We start from the raw sequence: 18,342 nt of genomic DNA, 5'->3' as shown, positions 1-18,342 counted from the left end.
GAAGTACGAGGATGCGGTGCAGATTTATTTGGACTTGCGTTTAGAGAGAGCGCTTTAAAACAAGATAATCTTTATATTCTACAACTCTGTATTCGCCCTGGTGAGGTTATTCCTTCCACCTCCTCCTTTCCTACTTTTATTGGCTATCAAGAGAAGCTTCATTTGTGAGCGATGAGATGTAAGAATATGAGGGTTTTATTTCATTTGTATTAATATCCCACCTTTATTATTTTTCAAATAGTAACATACTGAACTTAGACAATACACCTTCCTCCTATCCCCCCCCCCGCAACAACTCTGTAAGGTGGGTTGGAGAGAGAGAGAGAGAGAGAGAGAGAGAGAGAGAGAGAGAGAGAGAGAGAGAGAGAGAGAGAGTCAAAGTCTCCCAGCTGGGTTCCATGGCTAAGGATGGACTAGAATTCACATTCTACCCTTTCCTAGCCTGGGTGCCTTAACCATTGGACTTAACTGAGGATAATGAGAATGTTTCTAAATGCGTGGTTGCTCATTTGACAGTAAAAAGATTGGTCCCATGAATAATCCCCGCTGGGTTTTGGTCCACCCATCCCCACCCCGGTTGAAATAGGATTCCAGAGTCAGAAGATGCGACGTTTGAAAACCAATCATCCCTAATTAGCCTTGGGCAGCAGAAACGACCTTGCTTACAGTACAAATGTTGCAGAGCTCATTGTATCTTTTAGGTTACCTGAGAATCATTACCTAATAAAGTGTTCAGGATGGTCAACAGTATCATGTAAGATTATTTGAACTTTTTTTGGGTAATGTTTAAGAAGTTGTGTAAGGCAGCAACCTAATACTCATCTGGAAATTAGTGCTATTCGACCAGTTGGAGCTGAGTAGACTTGGACTGCCCATCTTACTGAAAACAAAATGAGCGCCCCAACAAAATTAGACACTTCTGTGCCTATTTAACCAGAAGCATCTCCCGCTGGGTTAAAAGTATACAAAAGATCGAAAGCATTGAAGCAATTATGCTAGAAATGCCTCCAGATACAACAGGGGGGGGAAAGATTGCATTCCTCTCCTTCTTAGGAGTAGGTCGTTCTTTCCCCGAGTTTTCTGAGAAATATTTTGGGAAGGAGAACCAATTTAGATAAAAATTTAGAACGAAGGAGAACCAATTTAGATAAAATTCTGCCCTGGAAATGTATTTCTTTTGATTGGTTGTTAGAAAATCTCTCTCTCTCTCTCTCTCTCTCTCTCTCTCTCTCTCTCTCTCTCTCTCTCTCTCTCTCTCTCTCTCTCTCTCTCTCTCTTTCCCTCTCTCTCTCTCTCTCTCCTTCTCCTTCTCCTTCTCCTTCTTCTCCCCCACCCCACCCCACCCCTGCTTTCTCTTAGAAAATATTTATCCCAGAGCTAGTGAGCTTTTATGAACAGGCAACATTTACGCATGTTCCCTTAATACTAAGGGAATCGCTCTATTGCAGCAGTGCCGAAGGTGTCTTTCAAATTTAGGAAGAAGGAGAGCGAGCAGGAGGCAGAAGCTGCGCTTTGTCCAAATGTAGGTTAGTGTCCCTGCAAGGGAAGCCCAGCATTTCGAGGTAGTGAAAGAAAGCAGTTGAACCAAGAGACAACTTGACTTATCACAAGCTGGCCAATTTATGATTGTGGCAACGTATTAATTTATGGCTAGATCAAGCAAGGATTTGGGCAGCTCTAGTCAGGTATATCCAAGACTTCATTCCCGGGAGTTCAGGAAGATGGATATCTGCTGGGCATGCATATGATTGCCGGGCTGAAGACGTCCTTATGCTGGAGCTGTGTAACAGATAGCTGTGTTACTTCCGAAGCAGGAGCCTGTGGGGTCTTCCCTGCTTAGGACCATGCAGCGCATCTCATTGTCTCTTTCTTCAAACTATTTAAAAGCCTTTACCTTAGGTTGGATGCTCAGGTCGTTTGATAGTTGGCGATTATATTCTGCTGCTGTTTTAGGAAAGAGGTGGGGGCTATGCTTGGTTTCGTCTGTGCTAGAAATTGGATTTGTTTCCAAACGCTGGCCAATTCATTATGTTTTAATTCAATAGAATGCTTAGCCCACTTTATGATTAAAAACAACCCCAAAACAATACCCAAAGAAGCTTCTGAAATCAGCGTGAAACAATGCCCCAAAGAAGAGCCTATCACCCTGCCCCCCCCATTGAAAATGGCACTCCCGATTGAAAACCAAACGAAACCAACCCCATACCCAAAGTAAATTGAAAGGCCAAGAAGAAATGTGTCTGCAAGGGGATCTATTTAAAAAGAAAAACAGATATAGACTGATCAGTTAGCAACATCAGAACATCCTGTTCACACCCTATCCAAGAGTAAGGGAATCCCAGAAAAAGTGCCAGTTTCTTTGTGACCAGTTAACACGAGGTTGATAGACTAGAATAATCAGCCCGTCTCGCTGCGGCATTCAACTGTACCGCATTCCACGCGGTGTTGTTCCGTAGGATCTGTCCGCATTTTGGACAGCCTGCCTTTTGGTAGGGAGAAATGTAAAAGCCAATCCAAGGTTCTGTAGGGAGGTCATCAAAAGGCACTGTTAAAAAATCACGTTTTCTGCTTTTGGCCTTTCCAAAATATTATTCATCTGAAATTTCTCCGAGCTTCCATTTTCTTATATCCCGTTTGTTTGCTCAACATTTAAGCTAGGCGGGAACTGCTGAAGTTCTCTCAACCTTCTGTTTCCCTACCCCGGACCTCCAATTGAGGAACTTTTGCTCGGGAAGTATTTGAAGAACGGAGACACCTTGGTAAGATTGGACCGACCAGCTGGCGTTTTATCTTAGGGTACCATCCTTTGAGTACCAAAACCTACTCTGCTGACAACTGGAAGAATCAAATCAGACTTTATTATTCAAAGTGAGCGCCACCCAAATATTTGGATTGGGGTTTGAATCACCAGTTTCCAAGGGGCAACAGAGAGCAGTAATAAAAGGCTATGCAGAGCATTGAACTTCTGCTATAAAAATGACCAATCTGCCCTGCGCGGAGGGCCTCCGCTTTCATTCTCACTGTCCTGCGGCTCCCCCGAGATTGGCGCAGTCCTGCAGGGCGATCCACTGCCTGCCTAGCCGGCGTTCGTTTCGCGGACATTATATCAGGTTGAGGACAGGATAGAAATGGCTTTCCGAAGACGCCCCGTTGCCGCCTCTTCATTATAGTCCACAGAAGTCTCATCCGGATCCCCTTTTTAGGAGGAAATTGATTGCAGCCCAAGTCCTCCACTTCTTTGTCTGCCAGATTCGATTCTCAGAGATCTGGAAGAATTGTGGCGATCTAGCGGCCATTTTCAAAAACTGGTGTGGGCAAATGCTGGCCAGCGAGCATTTGGCAACCTTAGTCGTCTAGTTTTTCTAGTAAGTGGAGTCGCGCTCCGTGGAACTTTTCTAAAAAAAAAGGTGAAACATGAACAAGGACAGTAGTACCGTGTAATAGAAAGAGTTTTTGGTTCACAACTATTCTCTTCACTAGCCCTCCTTCCCCCTTGAAAATTCAAGTTGGGCTGGATTAAAACCGAAGCAAATAATCGACCTCAATTTCTTTCTGTCTTATGCAACCTCCTAATATAAGGCGGCAATCCGTAATTTAGTGGTCTATAATTTTGTTGGATTGCGGACCCGTCTGGGATGGTGAGAACGGTAGTCCATCATTTTTGGAGATCGCCAGGTATAGGGTGGCCCGTGCGATAAGGGTAGAAGGAAGCGGCCGTGAAGGAGCCAAAGCTGATGGTGGATTCACAACTGAGAGTGGGGCAGGAAATCCGATGGTGTGTTTAACCTGGGAAATGCTCCCATGGGTGGCCCTGGGCTCCTAGGAAATTCCTAGAGCAGACTTGGTGTCTGCTTGGGGTCACTTGCTGCTGTTACATAAATCCTAGTCTAACTTGGCCTGCACTTCCCTTTCGACTCGGTGCATTTCTGAGAGTCCCTCTGCACGTCTGACTGTACATTTAAGTTCCCCAGTGACCAGCACGCAAAAACAAAACAAAACCCAAGCCTCTACCGAAGTCTGGCTTGGCAGGAAGGATAATCTGACATTTTCAGCCCTGCCCTGTCCCTGGTTAAAAAAAGAAGAAGAAGATTTAAAAAATCCTTTGAAAATACCCAAGCAAAGAGCTTCCTTTGCTGTTTGGGTAGGAAGACAGGATTAAAAAAAACCAGGTTTCATTGGGCAACACCATCTTAAGGAGAGATGTCCGTGTGTTTGGGGGGGGAGTTTTCTCTTCTGGGGCACGGAGACAGAGGTTTTATTGGATTCATTTTACAGAGCAAAGAGAGAAGGGATTTCTGATCCCTGGGATGACACTCAGGGGACTTTTCATAGGAAATCACAACTTTCTTCAGCTGGGGTGTGCTAAGAGGCCAGTCTGGAAAATGGATTCAGTTCCTTTAACATGTTTTGTAGCATAGTCATCCATATTATTATTTCCCAAATATTTTACACTAAGTTCCCCCTTTCTATTACTTTATTTCAGAACCAGTCTTTGGAGGCATCCTGAGAAGTTCCAGATGAAGTTGTCATTTTATGTCATAGGTGTAAGGATCCAACTCTGTGGATACTTCTGACCACACAAGTCATGTCTTCCACAGTTCCCATCTTTCTTGATGTGGTAAGAGGACAATAATCCTTTGATAATATCTAATCAAAAGGGGGGAAATAGTTGTCATGTAATAATAATAATAATAATAATAATAATAATAATAATAATAATAATAATAATAATAATAATAATAATAATAAACCTTTATTGTCAAAGTACAACATGTGTACATTGAGATTAGCTGAGCCTCCCCCCACCCCATGCTCTCTCTCCCCAACACACAGTGACAACAAACCCTCCATCCTACCACACCATGTGAACCAACAACACCACACACCGGCCTCCCAAGTCAATTCTTCATAAGATTATGTCCCATTTGAAAGCCTAACAGCCCACAGATAAAAGCTATTTTTCAGCCTGTTGGTACGGCTGGCTATGTATACAGTTTTGCAGTTGAATTGGACTTAAATCAAGCCAAAGGCACCAAATGGCAAGCTTTCCTCACGCTAAAGGTATCAGTCTCATTTTGTTGGCGAATGATCATGAATCCTGAAAGCAAGAATTATGAAAGCTACGCACCTTCCGTGTCCTGCTGGCTGCTTTGGGCAGGGAAGAAGAGAGCAGAAAAGTCAAGTTTGCCTGCCTCGATCTTTAATCTGGTGATGAGATCCAGCCCAGCCATGTTATCAGTTTTACTAAAGCATTTTGCAAATACAGCTCCCTCAGTCATACTGAAGTCTAGGTAATAATCTGCCAAGATGATGAAAGTTAAAAACTTTATTGTGATTGGTTTAGTTTGTTGTCCCAAGAAACAAAAACATTGCTCCTGTTCTGCCTGCTCCCCATCTCCACTCTAGCTTGGCCAACCAAGCCTACACCTAGCTGAACATGATGACTCAGCAAGGATGGCTGGGCTGCACCAGCACCAGAGGACAAAGTGATTAAACCTGGAACCAGCCAGGAAAAATCCAATATAATGGTTAAGGAAAAGGCAATTCGTTGCCCATATTTATTGTATCATGCAAATATTTCTGGAAGTGCGTAAGTCTGTATCATGCAATAAAAATACTTTGTTATTTACATAGCGGCACAAAGATGATGTCTTTAAGATGCTATAAATCGCTAGTGTGGTCACACAGATTCAGTCAACCTGATTTAGATCTTTGAAAGTAAGTTCACCATGAGAAAGTAGAGTACCATTGTAAAAGTGCAACCACACACATTTCTGCTCAGACTTAATTCTCACTGATTAGCCTAATATTTTTATCTCTGCAAATTGTTTGGTCTTTTTCAGATTTCAGCCTTCCAGAGGGGTCAGACTGCTACTATAGTCCTTGCTGACTGAAAATTGTATGAGATGAAGTCCAAAACATCTGAAAAGGCCTGTTTAACTGGAGATCCAATTCCTTCATTCCAAGCAACCTTGCTAATTAATAGAAAGCACTGACTTAGGATCACAGGACTTCTCTGCCTGAAACACACTAGAGAAAATTCCTTCTAGACATAATGTTCATATATGGATTTAAGAATCAGCCAGACTTTGAAAACTGTTTGGAATTCCAATTTCTACTTTCTGGTTGAAATTACTCCCAGCTACTGATTACTGATCTCTCTGCAGGAAGGATTTGCCTGGTGCATGAGCTCCCCAGTCATCAAAACCCAGGTCATATCTATCCGGAGCACCTTAAGTCAGGATGGAGTTACTCTGAAATGAAACCCCCTTGAATCCTCTGAAGGGAAAATGACAAGATAATGCTAACAAATCTCCAATTGTTGTTTGCTGTTTAAATTGGGAGATAGTTTTCCTTCCCTTCCCTGTTTCCCCCCCCCAGCACATGCTGGCTAAGAAAGGTGCAAAAGGTAAAGGTAAAGGTTCCCCCCCCCCCGCACATGCGTGCTAGTCGTTTCCAACTCTAGGGGCTGGTGCTCAAGAAGGCTTTAATTTGGTATAAATCCCTGCCCACTTGTCCCCATTCTGAATCAAGACTACGTGAAAAGCAGACTTCCAAGAATGCCAGGAAAAGGAACAAAGCGTCTTGTTTTGCTGCTCCAGGTCACTTCAGTGACAATGACAGCTAGTGAAGTTATAACTCACTGGTAAGAAAATCCACCTTTCTGTGTGAGCAAATGTCATTGGCCGTGAAGGACAGCTTGGGAAGGAAGAAGGGAGAATTCAAAATGAACAGTCAAGCCACTTACATAAAAGTTTGTTTAACAGAGAGGTTTGTCTGGGAAGGAAGCAAGCAGAAGTCAGAGTGTCAGACAAAGCTTTTGAACAAATAGAACACACTGTACGTGGACTGGTCCTGAAAAGGGAATTATATTGATGCTCTGTCTCCACAGGAGCTTGAAGCTTTTCCATAGCCAGAAGAAATCCAACTGTAGCAGCGGGAGTTTAATTTTAAGCACTTTATGCTGGGGACAAGCTGGAGCATTAACCAGAGAAAGGTGGCGTATAAAGGGGGAAGAAGATATTACTTGACACTGACTAGTTCATCAGGGACTGGCTTCAGCTACCATCCATAACTGAGTTATCGAAAATAACTCGATAACAGGAGTTATTTTCACAGCTAGCCTTGATGAACTTGTTGAGGCATCCTTCAGAGGTCACAACATCAAAAGGTGAGATGATCTCAAGCTGAACTGGAGATTTTGAAGATGCGTCTGTCTAGTGTACAGTTTTCTTGATACTCTTCTCTTCAGGATCACTTAACCTGAAGAGGATCGTCTCCTTTTCAGGTTAAGTCTGACACCACTTAAAAGCAATATAGTTGCTTTTAAAAAATTACACAGGTGGCTGGGAAGTTATGTCATGGCAGACAGTTATTTTACAATTTGTATTTTGCCCAGTGCTTTTTCTACCATAGGGTGCTTACTATGTGAGAAAAGGAGAAATCGAAGATATATTCAAGAGCTTTTAGGGGAAGGTGAGTGGTGGTGGTCATGGTAAACTATCCATTTACACCCTGGCCAAAGAGTGAAGCCTCAGATAATTGTAAGAAGAGAACGCCTATAATAGTGATTCACTGGACCCCATTTATTTGCAAGGAAAGCTATTAAACTCCAATTAAAGTACCTGAGGAGGATACTGCACAGAAGGAGAAGACATAGGATCTGTGGTAGTATTAATCTGTGTAGTAATAACTTACATTTCTTAGTTTATTGCTGTTAACTTTAAGAGTATATTGGCTTCTGCAGAAGAAGGTCTACTTGTGTATAGTAGTATTTTTAAGTTCTCGTTGTGTGTGTGTGTGTGTGTGTGTGTGTATACACATGCATTCTTCATATATGTCTCTCTGTGTGTACATATGGCCTGAATATTGAGATGTTTATGATGTGCTGGCTTATTGTATTGTGTTGTTCTTTTTAATTAAATTTTAATTAATTTAAATTACATTGCATTTTCGGTACAAAGAAGGACATTTACAGAACTACTATAAGCAGATGGGGAAGGTACAATATACTACAGTTTTCTTAAAATATTAAATTATCCATCTCATAAGCAATTTATTTTGTGAAGCACTTGACAGATACAATGAAGACATTATTGGCCCCAAACGGCAACATCTTATGCTTGCTGACAAGTTAATAAGCCTACAGCCGTGTTCCCACGGAGGCTTCCATAGGTTCAAGTAGTGCAGGATTTAGGCTATTCTTTTTGGCCAACTGTCAGGTAAGCATCTTAGGAATGGAATGTCATCTTTAATTTTGTTCTGCTTAGCCCTTCTTTAATAATAAATGAATATTCTACATAGTTGTACAATTATTTCACTCCATCACAAATATCTAATTATATAGGTACTATTTTTGCCTCATTCAAAATTATTTATTTTGCACTAAAATAGAACACCTCCTAGAAATAAAAAGAAGCCATGTGCTTGAGGATTTAAAACAAAGCCAAACCAAACCAAACCTGGGAGACTCATTCTGCAGTCCCATCTTTGACAACTGATCCAGGAGTCACCCTTCAATTGGTAAAGAAACCGGGAACTTTCTTCCTAGTGACTGTGTACAAGAATACTTTTAGGAGATTCTCCTACTATAGTCAGAGCCCCAAAAGGCCAGCGGGAGTCCAGCTGAGCTGAAAGAAAACGGAGGCCTTTCAAGCACTAGCAATAGCATTCCGGTGCCTTAAAGAAAGATGTGGGGTAAAGTTGCTTAGACCTGGGACTTGGCTTGCACACAGGGGCTGATAAGGCCATGCTTAGCACTGTCGGTTTTGGCAAAAGGAAGCGGTGGAAATGGGCTCTCTCTTTCCCCCCCACCCATGGCGATAGCAAGACAAACCAAATTAGCCACTTTTCAGGGAGCCCAGAGGGAGACGAAAAAATTGTCTTCCCAAGTCATTCGAGGACCTGAGAATGGCACCACTGGAAAGAAGCGGGTTTAGCCCACGGCTGCCAAAGCAAGCCAGGATTCCCACCCAGCCCTTTTCTTATGGGGTCTTCCCGGCATGGAAAAGAGCGTGGATCGCAAAAGCGTCTCCAGCGCGCCCTTCCAGACTCTCTTGAGTTGTCACTCCAAACTCCACCTGGTGGCAATTTTAGAGCCGCCGTCCGTGCTCCTTTCCGGGCATTCTGGATTTGACCGGGCGCTCCCCCCCCCGCCGCCTCCCAAGGACGCGGGTTTAGTTTGCCATTCAGAAGATAAAGTCAGGGCTGCGGTGGAAGCCGAAGCGATCTCGAGAAGACGCCGAGCGGGAAGGATCAAGTTCTCTCGACTTAGGGGCAAAAAACTGGCCATTCTCCTGCAGCCCCTTTGCCGGTTCCCTCCAGCTGCTGACAGCCGCCGTTCACCAGGAACCCAGAACAGCCCCGCCAGCACATTCGGTTCGACCCAAACCGATCCCCAAAACCAGGGGTCTTCAAACTTGGCCCTTTTGTGACTTGTGGACTTCAACTCCCAGAATTCCTCAGCCAGCCAGCATGGCTGGCTGAGGAATTCTGGGAGTTGAAGTCCACAAGTCACAAAAGGGCCAAGTTTGAAGACCCCTGCCCAAAACAGTCGGCGGGGCGGGGCGGTGGGGGGGGGGGCGACAAGAATGGCTGCGATCGCGGCTTCCCAGATCCACTTTTGCAGCTGCAGGGGCCGCGCCGCCCATTCCTCGCCCCGCTCTTTCGGCTGGGGGTCCGGAGCAAAGGCTTGAGGGGCGCCCGTTGCCCGAGCAAGCCTCGCGGCATGAAGGATCCTGGCAGAGGGTCGCGCTTCGGTCCCCCTCCCCTTCTCAGGTTCCCCCCCCCTCGCCGCCTTTTTTTCTCGGCCTCCGGACGAGCAGACCGGCCGGCTGCAGCACCTCTGGGCCGCTGCGCTCGCCGAGATGGAGAGTTCTCCAGCCGAGGGCCGCTTCTCCGGCGTCCGGAAGAGGGAAGGGCTGCCCTCGGAGCCACGGAGGCCACAGGCGCGTCGCTGCCGCCCCCTTCGTGACCTGCTCCGGCGGATTTGGCTGCGGGTTTGCGCGCGGGGCGAGGTTCTGTCTTGGGATCTGATTTCAAGAAGCCATTTCAAGCCTCCAGCCCTGCTTGTTTCGTTTGCTCCGCTGACATAATGGGAAGAAATCGCCCGTGTCGAATACTTTTAAAAAGTCTGCGACTTTTTGGGGGTGGGGGGGCGGGGGAGAAAACCTCATTAAATTCTAAATTTCATATTTCTACCTGGCTGGGAGATTGGCCTCATTTCTTCTGCGGGCGTGAAGGGGAGTCGCTTATAACGTTGAGGTTAATTATACCTGACCTAAAGGTATATTGAGAAAGCAGCCTGTATCCTCAGGGAAAGAGGCCACCGTGCCCACGGCGAGCCCTCGCTCCGGAGCGCCTCAATACTAGGTAGTCCTGGGCAAATCAAACACGGCCCTGGACCGGTTTTGTGGACTTTAATTTTTTGACCAGATTTCAAGGACGGACAGTTGAATTCAGTCCGTGACACTTTCCACTGGTAAGTGGGAAAGTGCCTTGCAAGACGGCCTTCGCAACTTCGTTGAACTTGACAACTCGCCGCAAGAAACCGAGATGGCTGGACTCCTTCACACGCTTCCCATCCCACGTTCTTTGGATGTCTAAATCAGCTTGGACTGGGAGTACAGCCTCTCGTCTTCTCTCCCTATAACCCTTTCCAGGTTAGCCAAGTCAGCCAAGGAAACTTTCTATAAAGCGGCATCAAACTGGGGGAGAGACCATCGATGCCAATCTTGGGGGGCTTCCGTCAATCTGCCTTCATTTGTTCCCCACCGAAAGTTGGGTCCCCCCCCACACACACACACTCGTATATTCAGACAACCTAGAAGTCTAGAAAAAACAGCCAGTCTCCGGTTGCATTTCTCTTTCCATCGCCTTGCCCTTCAAAAATAAACTCATCCCCACCCGCTTTATCTCTGAACTAGAGAGAATCCTCTCTTACCACAGGATCCTTGGATGACAGAAGATCCGGCAAAGAAAGCTGGATAGGCCTTTCCTTTTGCCAGTTGGTTGCAAAAGGACCCCGAGAGAGCAAGAGCTAAAAAGATCAAAGCCTATAGTGTTGTCACTCACTTTCCCACCTGTAACCCAGAAGGATTATCTGCAGTTGCTTGGCTACTTTACAGGGTAATAAGGTGTTGAGCCTTCCAAAGCCGCAGGGCTTGAGAAGCATGCCGCTGCTTAGGAGGTAATATAAGAACTAATACAAAAGGGTTTATTTACAGCACCTTCCTGTTCATAACACCATAACCAGAAACTGTAAATAAGATCCATCGTTAAAACCCGCTTATTTGTTGAGCAGAACAAAAATCCATAATGCTTATAAATGATTTTAAGCTTATAGCAACTTTATATAGTTCCATTCGATCTAATAAAAGTGTTACATCTCCACAGATTTTTTTTTAAAAAAGGCAATCCCATACATTTAGCAGGAGTAAGTCAACAGACAGATTTAGGGCACTGAAGTAATTTTTGACTATCTTAGGCTAAAAGAGCTCTTTCCTCTCACGAAGTTGTTCCAAACAACTTTGAAGTTCGAAAAGAGGTTTGAAACTGCAGTCCTACTTACAAAACCCCTTAATTTTTAGGAAAACGAGCTAATTCGGAAATCAAATGAAGTGTGTTGAATTTCTGATATCTAAGCAGGATTCACATTTTAAATCAACCAAAGAAAATCAAGCAGCTGGGAAAATAATTCCGGAATGAAAACTTTAAAGGTGATATGGGATTGGAAAGGCTGAATTGAAATGGTCAGTCCTCCTCCACCACTAAAAAAATACATCTTTAGCCAAGGGCTATTCCAGTAGGCCATTTCCTCGGTTTACAGAGTTTTCTAGTGTTTCTAGTGATTTTAAAGACTTGCAGTTTTATCCTATTGGCAGAGTGACGGCGAGATGGTGATGGTGGTGATGATGATGATTAAAATATGCTATGAGTTTTCCCTACTGTTAAGTGCTCAGCCTTAAAAAAAATGCAAATGTGAAATTTGTGCCCTCATGGCTCATTCTTAACCTGCCTATATTGATTCTGTGTGCAATCATCTCAGTGTCCAGACGTTCTGCTAAATAATTAGGAAACAAAAAGCTAAAAAAAATCTTGTATATGGTAAGGCTGTCCTTGGAAGATGCTGGAATAAAGAGTGAAGCACTGTTTTTAATACTAAGACTAAAATGCCTGAAGCCTGCCTCACTTAGAGCATGGGATCAAGCAGAGGTAATGTGGGACACGGACACAGTAGGAAAAGGATGCTGCAGGGGCATGTCCAGGCTCTATGAGTGGAGTATGCAGGGTGACATTAAAATAGAGGATACAATTAATCAGTGGAACAACCTGCCTCCAGAAGTTGTGAATGCTCCAACACTGGAAGTTTTTAAGAGGAAACTGGACAGCCATTTGTCTGAAATGGTATAGGGTTTCCTGCCTGAGCAGGGGATTGGACTAGAAGACCTCCAAGGTCCCTTCCAACATCATCATCATCATCATCATCATCATCATCATCATCATCATCATCATTATTGTTGTTGCTGTTGTTGTTGTTGTTATATATTCTGACATTGTACGCTCTAGAAATGAGGGGAATAATAGAATTACCCCCTAAAAGCATTACACAAAACTGTGCTTTGTAAATTAATTTACATATGGTTGGGTTTCTCAATCCCACTAACCATAAATCATGGATTATAACTAGCGGTTACTGCAATGTATAAATTCAACTATTATAGGTATAGCAATATTAGAAGCCGCAACTGTAGGTAACACTGGATGATATTATCCATACATCAAATGCTTATTTAACATGTAAAAGTCACCAGCCTACTAAGTCCATGCTCACAATCCTTGACAAATCATCTATTTTAGACTTTCCCAACCTGGTCCTTTTTCAGATTTGTCAACAGCAGAACTCCAAAATTTCCCAGCTTGATGGAATTATGAAAATTGTTACCCACATTCTCTGGAGATCTGATACATTTGCATTGTGTTAATTAAACCTTGAGTACTGCAGTTTGCTTCCAGATTACCCTAAGACTAACTGCTTAAGCTATTTACCCTGACATTCTTTACATTAAGCTACATTTGGCCACTTAGATCCTCAGGTACATTTCATATCATATAAATGATGATCCTGCCCAGCTCTTAGGTTTGGTAGGAAAGGCCTTACTTTCTGGCATACAAAAGGGGACTTTCTCCTGCAGTGCTCTCAGACTACAAAACACGCTTCTTTGGGAATGGCATGGTGGAGGGGGGGGACATTTAATCAGTACTGTAAACCTTTTTATCCAGGATTTTAACTACTAAAGAATTTTAAGGGCTGTTTTATTGTTAACTTGTATGTCTGTTTTAAACTTTTTATATTCTGAATTTTAAACAATAAGTTAGACACCTTAAGTACTCACTAATGAGTATGATTTCATAAAACACTTAAGTAAGTAAGTAGCTAAAATGTGCTTGAAACCAGTGGGTCTATACTACAGTAGTATGAAGCATTAAAGATTTTAATTAAGACAAGTCTTCCCCAATCTGGAACCCTACAAATGTATAGGATTTATAGGATGTAGGACTTCTGAAATTTAAGGCCCAAAACTGGGGAAGCTTGAATTTAGATAATATAGGACAACGCAAACAGAGAAAGGGAAGGAAAACAGAAGATTATATTCTCCTCCTTTCTTTCTAACATTGCCTATTTCGGCATTCTTCAGTCTAACAGTTTTGAAAAGTATTTAGAGTGCCACTCCCAAAATTCTTAGCTAGCAGATTACTAAGGAATTATTTATGGCAATGATAAAAGACATGATTAGTTCTTTGCTCATTTCTGAGGGAACCTAATCCTCATATCTGTTGAAATGTAGTAAAAATTATTCAGATCAAAATTTGTTTTCACTCAGAAACGTGATTGACATTTAAGTAATATTCCATGCTATTCCCCACCCTTCCTATATGATTCAGTTACATTTTGGACAATCAAGGTATAATTTAAGATAGGACTCAAATATATCATCTGAAATTGTGTTTTACAGTTTCTAAGGAGAACTGGATAAGGAATCAAGTGAAGAGGCCTTTCCCGTTAATAATCATAGCAACGAAAGACTGAGAAGGAACCTCTCTGCTCACAGGTCAGATCTGGACCAGGAGTCCTTCTCATCCAAGCTGTCAACATCTTGTTTAAGGCCAAACTATCCTCCCAGCAACTAGCAAGGAAAGTCAATTTAGTTTTGTGCTAAATCTCCAAGATGCCTGGAGCCCTTTGCAGTGGTTTCAAAACAATGCATGCATGAGAGAAATGCCCTTACCTTCTATGAACTCTTCTCTCCCAAGCCCTAATCTAATCTAATCTCTAATCTAATCTAATCTAATCTAATCTAATCTATCTAATTTTCCCATATATTGTGACATTTTTATTGAAACTACATTAAAAGGTGTGGAGAATTTGTATTTTATTCTGTTGTCCTACCTACAAGTAAAGGGACATGGTGGCTCAGTGGTTTAGGATGCTGAGTTTGTCTATCAGATGGTTGGCAGTTTGGCGGGTCGAATCCCGAGTGCCGCATAACAGAGTGAGCGCCTGTTACTCGTCCCAGCTTCTGCCAACCTAGCAGTTCGAAAGCATGTAAAAATAGGGACCACTACGGTGGGAAAGTAACAGCGCTCCGTGCGCTTTTTTTTTTATTTAAAAAGTTTTACAATACATTTTAACTTTAATCCCCCCTCCCCCACCCCTATCCAACCCTCCCTATCCCTCTCCCCCACTCCCTCCTCCCCCCCCCCGACTTCCCAGAGCTAAATACAGGGCATAAAATCAAAAAACAAACATAAACACCCCTATGTTATCAACAATAAACTATAAATTCTATCTCTCTCTAGCTCATATAAAATGAGTACAAACAATATTAATATTACAAATAAAGTAGAAAAGAAAAAGAGGAAAACAGAAAAAGAGCTTTACTCAAAATAAATTTTCTTAATCCCAGTCCTTATTCATATTAATTTCAAAAAAAAAAGAAAAGAAAAAAAAACTTTCACCTGCTATTTGCATTCTCCCACCTTTCTCTAATTTCCAAACAAATTCTCAGTTACGCGCCAAAAGCGCCTATCTCTGTTAATCTTAATAATCTCCGACCAAACTAAACTATGATCAAAAATAGTTCTTGCATGTATCACGCCAAATGTCTCGCAGTTCCAAATCATCCTTAAGTTCAAATAAAAGTTCAAATAAAAAGAGTATATAAAAAAAAGATTTAGGCAATCTCTAAGACAACTTGTTGTTAATTAGGAGCTTACCATACCCATTCTTAGTTCAACACATACTTTAAGTCCATAACCCTAATATACTTTTCTAGCAAGCAAATAACATCAATCTTAAATTGTGTAAAATATTAAAAAAAAACTTTCTTTCTCCTCTATAATAATTTTACTCCATTGACATTCTAATCTAAAAATTTAATCAGCAATCTTAACGCCCCAAAACTTTTGGAGCACCTCTGTCATGACCCCCAAAACTTCTTTGGACCGCTCTCCTCCCATATCTTCACTGTAAGCACACTTTGAAGATTCCATAACTTTCTGCTGGTCTTGCTCTTGCTCTCGTCTCGCTCTTCTTAGGGCGGCACGCGTCATCTTCTGGCCTCCTGCAGCAACCGATGAGACTGTGACTTGATCCCCTCCAACACCATTGTCCTCTGTCTGTCTATCTGCAACATCTTGAAGCTTTCCCACACCGTATCCTTTTGCAGCTTCCAAAAATGATAGGGGGGTTGCTTTTAACACATTACTATAAAAATCACGTGCCTGAGCCACAGTAACCAAACGATGTCTTTTACCTTCGTGCGTCGCCACCAATCCAACTGGAATCTCCCATCTAAACTTAATATCACGTTTCTTAAGTTCCTGTACTAGAAATGCAAAATCTTTCCTTCTCCTTAGGATCTTCGGAGGGATCTCTTTTAAAACCAAAACTTCTTGCTCAGCCACTACCAAATTAGTATCATAAGCAGCTTGAATGACTTCATCTCTAATTACTCTCTTTGTAAAATAGACCACCACATCTCTGGGTAACTTCCTCTGTCTTGCAATCCATGAATTTACACGAAAAACTTTGTCCATATTTCCCTCAATTTCAGATGCTGACTGGCCCAGTACCCCTTCCAGAGCCTCAGAAATCAGCTGCTTTAAATCTTCTTTACCATTCTCCTTTAAACCCCTAATTCTAATAGCATACTGCATCTGATTATACTGAACAAGGCTCAATTCTTCGTCCATTTTATCCCTTATATTTTCATTTTCTAATACCTTTGCTTCTAATATAGAGTTCTTTTGACTGAGGTCCTCCACTTTTATATCCAGCTGTAACACACATTCAGCTACGGATTCAACCATAGACAAGATGTCCACCCTCATTGCTCTCAGCTTCTCTTCCATCTTCTTCTCCAATTTCTCCATTTTCTCCTCCATTTTCTCCTCCAGCTTTTTCAACTTTTCATCCATCATATCAGACATCAATTGTGCATGCTTTCCAAGAGCGTCTTGTAAATCCTTAAGCGTCAATACCGGGGGAGATGCAGGAGGAAGCAAAGCTTGCAATGAGGTCTCTTGCACCAGGGAAGACCCCGCATTCCGAAGAGCTTTAGAAGTTTTAGCCGCCATCTTCCCCCACTTTCACTTATTACGCACTTTCACTTTAAAGCTATAAAATCCATTGAGCTAGAGAGTAAAAATAAAGAGTCCACTTCACCTTGACCTCCTGTACCGCTCTGCCTGCATCTTGATAATCAAAAGTATTTCCTTTTGGCAGGGGTGGTTGCTAACGCCTGGCTCTGCTCCAAAAATCCCAGAGCAGAGGCACTGCGCAGCTCGGAGCAACCCAGGCTTCGGGGGGGCTCATCCTTCAGCCGCCCAAGCTCTCAGCTCAGGCGGCCCGGAGAGCTCAACCCCTACCTGGGGCCTCACCCCCTCCTCTTCTCCCGAGGAGGGGGCTTCAAATCCATCTAAACAGCTGATCGACGCTGTTTACGATGGAAAAACACAGCTGCGGAGCGGGCAGCCCAAAAACGGCTGTCTTTCAGCGTCGCGTCGCCACCGGAAGTCGCGCTTTTGACATCTAGTCATTTGGGTATTGCTTACTAACTTTTGTGAAGCTGGGCATTATGGTGGGTTTATCTAAATCATGGCTTATGACTTAGTTTAGGATGCAGAGAATGGCAACAGCGGTGCTTTAAAAGGGTGCAATGGTTCCGGGGCCCATAAAAAGGGCTATATTTTAGGAATCTTATTTTTGTTATCAAGTGGAAAGTGGCAAATTATGATGAGGGAAATCATGGCATAGTATAATGTGTGAAGCAGACTTTGTATGCTTTGCTTCATTGATAAACACATTAAAAGAGCTTGGCACACAGGCCTAATAGTGAGGCTTATTTGCTGCATAGAAAAACCCAGGAGACTATGTTCTTCAGTGCCATTTTCAGTGGCATAAAAATACAGGGTTGGCTTCCTGCACTTAAGCTTTCAACATGGTGGCTCCAGATCCTAAGCGATATCTTCCTGAAATCTTCAAAGGATATAGGTTCTTATTTCTTATTCCACCTCTTCTTGGTGCTCTCTAACCTTAGTTGTTTGCTTGCCAACATTTCATCACCTGTCTAGGTAACATCATAAGTGATGGTGAGTGTAGGTTTTGCTCAGTAGCTTGCCCTGCCGATGTTGGTTTTCTCTTTTCTCTTTCTCCTTGAATAGGTTATTGTTTTTCGCTTTATTGTTTGGTGTTTATCTGGCTGTAGGCTGCTGGAAAAGATGTATTTGGTCTTTTTATTTCCTTCTTAGCTTTCTTATGGGCTCTTTTGAACGGTTTGTAAATATGCTTTATCTCTAGATGTCTATTGTTGGCTGATTTGTCTGAGTGCCAAGCTTCCAAGAATTTTCTAAGATTTCTTAATTTAGCTTGGTCTGGGATGCTCACCGTTTTCCAGGTGCAACTGTGGTTGAGTCTGTCCATGTGTGCAAGATTAAGTTCAAACACACTGCAGCAACCCAGAACACCAGGAGAAGGACATAGACTGCCTATACAACGTCTTCCAACAAAATGGATACACACCCAACTCGATCAAAAAGTGCCTGAGTACTCAACCCACTACAGTACAACTAACACAAGCCCTGAAAAGAACACCAGCATACATCAAAAACATCTCAGAAAAAACCAACATACTTTTGCAACTGCACAGTATCACCATAGCGTACAAACCAACTAAAGCCCTACAAAAGAGCCAGTAGCTCAATAAGATAAAACAGGAGTCGTCAACAAGTATACAGTGTAAGGACTGTTACGAGCTTCTATGTAGAACAGTCAGGCAGAAG

This window comes from Vipera berus (assembly GCF_964194415.1).
Source record: "Vipera berus genome assembly, chromosome: 2".
In the NCBI taxonomy this organism is placed as follows: domain Eukaryota; kingdom Metazoa; phylum Chordata; class Lepidosauria; order Squamata; family Viperidae; genus Vipera; species Vipera berus.
Note: the sequence above shows the minus strand (reverse complement) of the source record.